Source organism: Anomaloglossus baeobatrachus, chromosome 12 (assembly GCF_048569485.1).
Source record: "Anomaloglossus baeobatrachus isolate aAnoBae1 chromosome 12, aAnoBae1.hap1, whole genome shotgun sequence".
NCBI lineage: Eukaryota > Metazoa > Chordata > Amphibia > Anura > Aromobatidae > Anomaloglossus > Anomaloglossus baeobatrachus.
The window spans coordinates 96,502,702-96,510,122 of record NC_134364.1 but is presented as its reverse complement, the minus strand read 5'-3'; the positions used below and the strand labels follow the sequence as shown (position 1 = coordinate 96,510,122).

The 7,421-nt window shown below is 42.5% G+C and overlaps 1 protein-coding gene across 5 annotated transcripts in view; it reads left to right on the top strand.

Annotated features, from left to right (window-relative positions):
• Nucleotides 1–4,057: 4,057 nt before the first annotated feature.
• LOC142257997 (death-associated protein kinase 2-like) overlaps nucleotides 4,058–7,421 on the top strand; it is a 72,364-nt gene continuing 69,000 nt past the window's right edge. For 2 of the 5 annotated variants that reach the window (XM_075330366.1, XM_075330360.1), the window contains exon 1: nucleotides 4,058–4,273. The gene's annotated coding sequence lies outside the window, so the exon portion shown is untranslated. Of the gene's footprint in view, nucleotides 4,274–4,298; nucleotides 4,540–5,628; nucleotides 5,697–7,421 lie in introns of those variants that run through there. The other 3 variants (XM_075330363.1, XM_075330364.1, XM_075330361.1) reach the window with 3 other exon arrangements.

Genomic DNA, 7,421 nt, shown 5'->3' with positions numbered 1-7,421 from the left:
ACAGCCATGAATAAAGAATGGTACCAGAATGTCCTCCAAGAGCAACTTCTCCCAACTGTCCAAGAGCAGTTTGGCGCCCAACAATGCCTTTTCCAGCATGATGGAGCACCTTGCCATAAAGCAAAGGTGATCACTAAATGGCTCATGGAACAAAACAGAGAGATTTTGGGTCCATGGCCTGGAAACTCCCCAGATCTTAATCCCATTGAGAACTTGTGGGCAATCATCAAGAGACGGGTGGACAAAGAAAAACCAACAAATTCTGGCAAAATGCAAGCATTGCTTATGCAAGAATGGACAGCTATCAGTCAGGATTTGATGCAGAAGATGATTGAGAGCATGCCAGGGAGAATTGCAGAGGTCCTGAAGAAGAAGGGGCAACACTGCAAATATTCACTTGCTGCATTAACTCATTCTAACTGTCAATAGAACCTTTTGGTCTCATAATATGATTGTAATTATATTTCTGTATGTGATGTAAACATCAGACAAGCACAATTAAAAACCAGAGGGCAACAGATCATGTGAAAATAGAATTTTGGTGTCATTCTCAAAACTTTTGGCCATGACTGTACAATAAAAACACTTAATAACGCAGATTCACATCTGAACCAAAAACATATTAACTAATGGAGAAAAGGCAGAAAAAATGCAGCAAAAATGGATTGTGTAGTTTGGTGCAGACAGCAGCAGAAACAAAAAGAAACAGAATTTATGCAACATGTGAACATGGCTTTATAGGCACAAATAAGGAACATGTCATATAGTGACACATAGAAATATAAGAAAATTCTGGCTGCTATGACTATTAACGAACAGTCAGGGGCATCTGCTGAATGACTCTTACTGACAAATGGGTGTGGCTAGGGGTGTGGCTAAAATTTGCCGCAGTGCGCTGCACTGGCCGCAGACTTTGTCCGTCTTTCCTCTCTTCAAAAGTTAGGAGATATGATTTGGGGAATGGCCACAGTGGACCGGGAGGTTGGTAGCATAATCACACCGGCGGCTGCGCTGGCCATCTCTCATTGGCCATTTAGAAACAGAATATGTCTGGGAACTACGTTACTATGTAAAGATTATGTGACCCTATTTTTTATTGTTTTGTAATACTGATGTATTTGGTATTTAGCTTATATCACTCATTCTTCATTTGTTACTTTTATGTTTTTGATTTGTTCTCTGCATTACTTATTTCTACCACTAGATGGCAGATTATAATTAGATATTACAGACTGCAGTACACTGTATAGATCAATGGTGATTTTAAACCACACCATTCATCATCTTTACCATATAATGTGCTGACAATTTGGAAAAAAATTCCATCTGGAGTGAACTGCTTGAAAAATCAGATTTACACCATTAATTTGTTTTTACGGAATTCATTTTACGCTGTATGATTCTCCACGTCAGTACAATTACATCAATGCCTAACTTGTATACCTTTTTTGGAGGGTTTATAGGAAGACATCAACTTAACTGTAAGCAGACTAAAAAAAATAGTAAAATAAAATGATAAAAAATAAACATATATGTCCTTAAAAGTAAAATCTAATCGGTGGCATAGTGGCTCAGTGATTAGTGCTGTTGCTTTGCAGCAATTGGGTCCTTGATTCAAATCCCACCAAGGATGACATCTGCAAGAAGTTTGTATGATTTCAGTGGGCTTTCTCTGGGACACAGGTTTCCTCCCACATTCCAATCCCCAACGGAGCACAGTGTTGCTGATATATGGACTTAATTTAAGAGAATGGATATTATTATCGGCTATAAAATCATAACTTTTTGATCCTATATGGAAAATAGCAACAAAAAAAAATAATAATAAAGGCCCCAGAGGGAGGAAAACAAAAGCGAAACCGGAAAAAATAGGGAGGTTAACAACGGTAATATCCATTAGCATAATATATGTTTTACATAGGGCGGTGCTATCACTATCTCTAATTTCCAGCTTGTGGCAGATACGATCCCAAAAAGAGGTGATAACCAAGAGAACAAATTGATTCTTTTTGGCGAAACGTGCAGTGATAGGCTCCAGACTGGTGTCCGATCTGTATAATTTTCTTTGGATCCTGTTACAAGGCAGTCTTCCATTAAGACAAAGAAATAGAGGATCGGTAAAGGCTGAAGAGAGAACCGAGGAGACTAAATAATTTGACCGAACATATGAGGAACTGATAGATGGGGCGAAACCTTGGCTGCGGAAATCTGATCTTAAACGATAAACTCCATGTAAGAGTAGAAAAAAAAAATACATATGCTGAACTTCCAGACTGCTGCCGTTCCAGCAATGGTACGCACAAGCAATTGTTATATCATGTAAACGCTGCAGCCAATCAGTGGTCACTGATGGGCTGCAGAGTTCTGCACTACTAGGTAGTACAATGTCCTCATGTGATGACATGTTCTGCATGTGGCGAGTGGTTGGGAGGTTTGTAGGCTCCCTCTATTTCCAAAGCTATGCCTTTAAGAAGTAACTCTGAGATCCCGGAAATTGGGGATAGTGGATGGTCAAGAAAGTGAGGGGTCTGATGAGTTTGGATGAAAAGAGGTGGCTCTCCCCAGAAAAGTAGAGCCATTTTTTCTGTAGTATCAAACAGATTATTCCCAAATATTGATTTATTTATAAAATAACAGAAAATCCACACCTACACCTGTAGGTGTGGATTTTCTGTTATTTTATAAATAAATCAATATTTGGGAATAATCTGTTTGATACTAATGATATATATTCCCTAGGCCTATGAGCCAATTATATGTTATCCATTTCTTCTGTACACAGACTTTGGATAATGGTGAACCAGACATCACGGAGAACATCCCTATCCTTAAAACCTCTATGTTACTTGGGCAAAGTGGTCCAGGAATCCAGGAATCAAGACAAAACAGGGAGTGGATGCCGGCTAGGAAATCCATAATTGGAACAAAACCTACTGGTGCATGTCACCTTGTATGGTTTAGATATACAGCCATCCCTGAACCCTCTGAGGTCAGGACACAGCAATGTATACCATCACTTACAGGGGTTTCCATCCCTCCACCCTCTGAGATCAGGACACAGCAATGTATACCATCACTTACAGGGGTTTCTATCTCTCAATACTCTGAGGTCAGGACACAGCAATGTATACCATCACTTACAGGGGTTTCTATCTCTCAATCCTCTGAGGTGGGGACACAGCAATGTATACCATCACTTACAGTTGTTTCTATCCCTCAACCCTCTAAGGTCAGGACACAGCAATGTATACCATCACTTACAGGGACTTCTATCCCTCAGTCCTCTGAGGTCAGGACACAGCAATGTATACCATCACTTACAGGGGTTTCTATCCCTCAACCCCCTGAGGTCTGGACACAGCAATGTATACCATCACTTACAGGGGTTTCTATCCCTCAACCCCCTGAGGTCTGGACACAGCAATGTATACCATCACTTACAGGGGTTTCCATCCCTGAACCCTCTGAGGTCAGGACACAGCAATGTATACCATCACTTACAGGGGTTTCTATCCCTCAACCCTCTGAGGTCAGGACACAGCAATGTATACCATCACTTACAGGAGTTTCCATCCCTGAACCCTCTGAGGTCAGGACACAGCAATGTATACCATCACTTACAGCTGTTTTCTCATGCTCTTTGGCGCCCCAGATTTCTGGTGGTCTTGTGCTTTTGATGACTGTAAGTTTGGTCTCATAGCAGGGATTAGAGACCCCCAATTTATAGCTTAAAGAATATGAAAGCCTGGTGGCTCAGGGGCGAGTTCTGTGATCATTCTACACTGGAGTCCTGGGTTCAAATCCAGCTTTAAGTGATAGTCTACATAAACAGATGGGAGCAGTGCTACAAGCTGGCCACTTCTGATATGTTACAGAGGGGTCAGTATTCTAGGGAGTAAGATTTTAAGAAAAAAGCACTTTGCAATGTTACTCCATTTGTGCTCAGCTTTTGGCACTTGGATATTGTCTCCTTTGCAGGTAATGGAGGTGATTCATCCTCCATGCTGATTATTATTCTAGGGCTGCACCTTTAAGAGCCCAGTCCCTTCCTGGTTGCTGCATACTATCACCATACAGCTTCCCCAGCAAAAAACACACATTGCATTCAGATCTGCCTATTACTATCTGTTACAACAGCTTCCTGACCTCCCCCTTCCCCTGATCTGCAAAGGCCCCAGCCCTGGAGACAAATGTGATCCAGCAGATGAGGATCCACCATGCAGGATGCCCTGTGACATCCATCTGCAGGGAGCAGAGCTCCAGCCTGGCCAAGGTAGGTCTCCTCACCCCTTCATGTAGGCTCTGCAGTAACCCCTCCTGACCAGGATTGCCACTGACCCCCCATGTGAGTTCCAAATCCCCCCCCCAACCCATTCAACAGAAGCTCCACTCCCCCCTCCCCACCCTGACTCTTATTTGGAGGCAGGAATATGAAAAGTTTCACAGACACGAAGTGATTAGCTGCAGGCAGTTGGCTTCAATCCTGCAGGGAATGGATTAGGGGGATTATCTGGAGCCCCCCACAGTGCAGTCTGCCTGGTAAGTGCCCCTCTTCCCCTTTGGACCTCTGCTCTGCTGCTTGTTACATTTGTCTTTCTGTTTGTTTTGTAACAGTCTAGAATGTTTGTGTTTGGAATGTTACAATGTAACAACCTGGGGGAAACCATTAACTGTTTCCTGCCCGGCTATGCTTTCTCTGATTCAACAGCTCATTCGGCTGTGTTCACACACTGAGGACACCTTTGTTAAAAAATCGCTGATTGTGTTGACAAAACATATAAAGTGTGGACACAGTTTTACCATTGCTGGATAAAAAAATTGTTTAAAAGAACAGAGAGTCCTCAGTGGTTCTTTTAAACAATTTTTTTATCTCTACTGGCTAACACGGTACAAAGATATATTTTACTTGTATCATTGCTGGATATGGAGGCACCTTTACCGTTGAGCTCTATGGGGGCTGTGTGATCTGTATATGTACGCCACATCCAGAGAAAATTGCAAACTCAGTTTACTGCTGATATATAAGATACCAGGTATATGTCAGGGGATTTACTGATACCATACAGGAGTCATAGCCTGAAAATGCTGATCTCAGATACAGATTGATGTGTACAAGAAAGACACCAGCAATCCCCAAAATCCTCCTGCCTTTAGGAGATACAGAGTGCCATAGAGCATGTGTGTGTATATGTTATGTGTGTATATATGTAATATATACAGTATATATAATGTGTGTATGTATATATCTGTCTATATGCAATATATGTGTGGTGTGTGTGTGTATACAGTATATGTGTATACATCTATATATGTATGTGTAATATATATATATATATATATATAATGTGTGTGTGCATGTAATGTGTATACGTGTGTGTGTGTGTATATATATATATATATATATAATATGTATATGTGTGTGTGCGTGTATATAATTATGTATGTATAGACATATATGCATATATATTTGTGTGTATGTGTGAGCAAATAGGTGTATGTGTATAGATGTGTGCATATGTATACATGTGTACACAGGTGTGTGTGTGTGTATACACACACACACATATATATATCTATATATATATATATATACATACATACATACATTTTTGCATTATTTCTTGACAGTCAAGACCCATTATTGCGATCCCTTGATATGACAGAGAAAAAGAAGAATGATTCTGCCTATACAGGAGGTATGACAGCCCCTACTTGTGAGACATATTAAAGACTTTAAAATGAGGTTTATCCTTGTATAGTTTATGTTGTGTAAAGTACCTCTGCAGCTTTGGGATATTGTAATTTTAGCCTGTGTCCACTGGGGGCGCTATGATGGGGAATTGATAGTTAAGCGATATAAAATGCCAGCAGCCGCACAGATGTCTAATGCTCAGTTCTGCCATAAGACTGGGTCTGTGGTCACAATCCGTGTGGTTTCTAATGACAGATACCGGTATAATTGGCATTTTCGGAATGCACCAACCTCTTGTGTATCATCCTATTAATTGGCTTCTGATTAAATTGGCTGTGATGTGTATTTATATGTATGTGGAAATTAGATTGCGAGCTCTGGGGCTCGTAATATTCCTGTCCTAATTTTGCCACTGCTCAGCTGGAGCAGAAGAACATATTGACTTTTCCTCATCAGAAAATGACTCCTTAAGGAATCATGAGGGTCAGGCACTAATCTGGGGAATTTCTGGGCAGGGTCTTCTCCATTCTGCAGATGTTGGGGCTGTGCGGGGACTAAACGGTTAGTTGGATCTTCCATTCTGATTGATGATTGCCAGGTTCCTAATATTGTCCATTTATCCCGCTACACCCCGAGGACTATCTGAGGAATGCGCTGAAGACCAGAAATACTTCCATTTCTCATTCTGGCAAGTCGGAGGGTGCGGGCTGCTGTCATCAGAGGGCCATTGTTAGGAGATTTTGGAATTGGAGGTTACATTGGACTTGTTGAGGGTGGAGGCGGCCAATATGTGGGCTCACTTGTTTACTGGTTGTCCAGGTTATAAATAGATGAACGTCCAACATCACAACTTGTCTGTTAGTCAATAACTTCCAGATGTTTGTAATTCATCAAGCCGCCCTCCATGGACTGGTTCCAGTGGAGAAGGGATCACATTGAGATCACTTATCCCGCTGGTGGGACCCAAGATCACAAGTCCTGCTGATGAGACCCAAAATAACAATTTATTATTGGTAGAGGAACCTTGTGCCAGTGTATAGCCTCCATTACCAAAAAATTAAAGTTGTGTAATTTTCAAATATCCCGCATCCACCAGAACAAGAGATACACTTTGTAGTGATGTGTTGCTTTCATTTATTAACTCCTTATTTCCTAATTGGTAAACATTAACTGCCTAGCATCTGTGCCAGTGGACTGTAACCGCCAAGTGTCTGTGCCAGTGCACTGTAACCGCCAAGCGCCTGTGCCAGTGGACTGTAACTGCCAAGCGCCTGTGCCAGTGGACTGTAACTGCCAAGCGCCTGTGCCAGTGGACTGTAACTGCCAAGCGCCTGTGCCAGTGGACTGTAACCGCCAAGTGTCTGTGCCAGTGCACTGTAACCGCCAAGCGCCTGTGCCAGTGGACTGTAACTGCCAAGCGTTTGTGCCAGTGCACTGTAACCGCCAAGCGCCTGTGCCAGTGCACTGTAACCGCCAAGTGTCTGTGCCAGTGCACTGTAACCGCCAAGCGCCTGTGCCAGTGGACTGTAACCGCCAAGTGTCTGTGCCGGTGGACTGTAACCGCCAAGCGTTTGTGCCAGTGGACTGTAGCCACCAAGCGTCTGTGCCAGTGGACTGTAGCCACCAAGCGTCTGTGCCAGTGCACTGTAACCGCCAAGTGTCTGTGCCAGTGCACTGTAACCGCCAAGTGTCTGTGCTAGTGCACTGTAACCGCCAAGTGTCTGTGCTA